Below are 1681 nucleotides of genomic sequence, written 5' to 3' on the forward strand. Positions count from 1 at the left end.
TTTTTAAGAATAATACTTCATTAGTATTTTGTGCAATTATGGATTGTCCATACCACATCCAGTACTGTATAAATAAAAAATGGGGAAGGATAGGCAGATTATGCCATCCTTATTTACATGGAGTAGTTCCTTAGTTCTGCAAGAACTCCCATTGAAATCAATGCTTCAGAAAAGTTATTAAGCTTCTAGGCAATATGAGTAAGAGTGGCAAATTCTAATCCATTATTTGCTGAGTGTAATTTATTTTCAGAACAGAATAGTTCCTTAGTTCCATAGCTCAACATTTGCAACCAAGTGCTTCACAAATTCACCCTAATTTCAACATGCCTGTTTTTCAGTATGATAGCACCTTTTTCTACAACTCTGTTTGCTTTTGCCAAATATAGATTGTCTATATATTGGCTTGATTTATATACAAATATATTTGGATCAATGTAAATGGTAACAGACTATGCCTCTGTTGTCAGGCCATTTAGTGGGCGCATCTCTGCTTAACTGTGGAGTTGACTAATTAGTTCTTCAGTACAGTAAATTAATTCTGCCATAAAATAGTACTGTTGGTGACATACTATCTTATGGTGGAGTCCAGGAGCAGTTGACTCTGACTCAAACAGTTCTGGAGTGTATTGCGTTACCTTAAGTGAACATGTAAATGCACCCAGATGCACCCACTGAAGGTCAAACTGCTGCTTTGCAATACTCACACATAGGCAGGAAACATTATGATGTGTGTACATGTATGTGTGCACCTCAAGATGGGAATCAGGGGGGAGATGTGCCCCTGTAAAGCAAAGAAAGGGACAGATCAGCCTGAATAAACACCCTGAAATCCACAACACTGTTGGGGTTCAAGAGAAAAAGTGAGTGGTCACTAATACCCCTTTAGGGCTTTATGGACGTCTTTATACATGCTTTGGGGCTGGGGAGGGCACTTTAATGAGAGGGGCTCCAAAAGCTTCTCTAATTAAAGCGCCCACAGTGACTTGTGTATTCAGTGTCCCGTGCTTCAAAATGGTGGCAGAGGCACTTTAATTAAAGCTCAGGAGGATTCCTACCTAGAGAAAAAGAGGGATTATATTCATCTTAACCAGTCCTGATATACTCATTCCTTCCTTAGCCTGCCCATCCCCTTGATCCATGCAACTCTCTGAACTGATAGATCCCCTCAATAGGAACTATGCCATAAGCAGCACATTGAGCTATCTGGGTATAGAGGCAGAGACACAAATATAGAAGTAACCATTCAGATTGGATCAAATGAGCATAATGTGACCCTTGATTATTACAAGTCAAATCTTCTGTTGACAAAGGACTTATTAAAATTAACTGGATGGGCTCAGTGAACTCTCTACCACATATTATTGTTTGCTGGCAAAATGACTAAGGAAAAGAACTTAACGGTATTAGGTTCTCCAACTGATAGTATTAAAACATGTATGGAGAGTCAAGGTTTAACACAATCCAGTTTTTGTTATGTTCTAATAATTGCAGAACCACAATGGGAAAAGCAAGATGACAACTCCCTCTCTATTTGAGTATACATTTATATTGGACTAGAAAAAAGACAAATCTTCAGATTAGAGAAGAATTTTATCAAAGTACTTATGAGTTAAAGTACACACACATACACATAACATCACAAAATTACCATATTTACTTGCACTCCACACATGCCTCCCCC

The 1681-nt window shown here is 38.3% G+C and overlaps 1 protein-coding gene across 2 annotated transcripts in view; it reads left to right on the forward strand.

The window, feature by feature from the left end:
- GLRA3 (glycine receptor alpha 3) overlaps nt 1-1681 on the forward strand; it is a 106121-nt gene that overhangs the window by 51416 nt on the left and 53024 nt on the right. The window lies entirely within an intron of this gene.

This window comes from Alligator sinensis, unplaced genomic scaffold (genome assembly GCF_000455745.1).
Source record: "Alligator sinensis unplaced genomic scaffold, ASM45574v1 scaffold211_1, whole genome shotgun sequence".
Taxonomy (NCBI): Eukaryota; Metazoa; Chordata; order Crocodylia; family Alligatoridae; genus Alligator; species Alligator sinensis.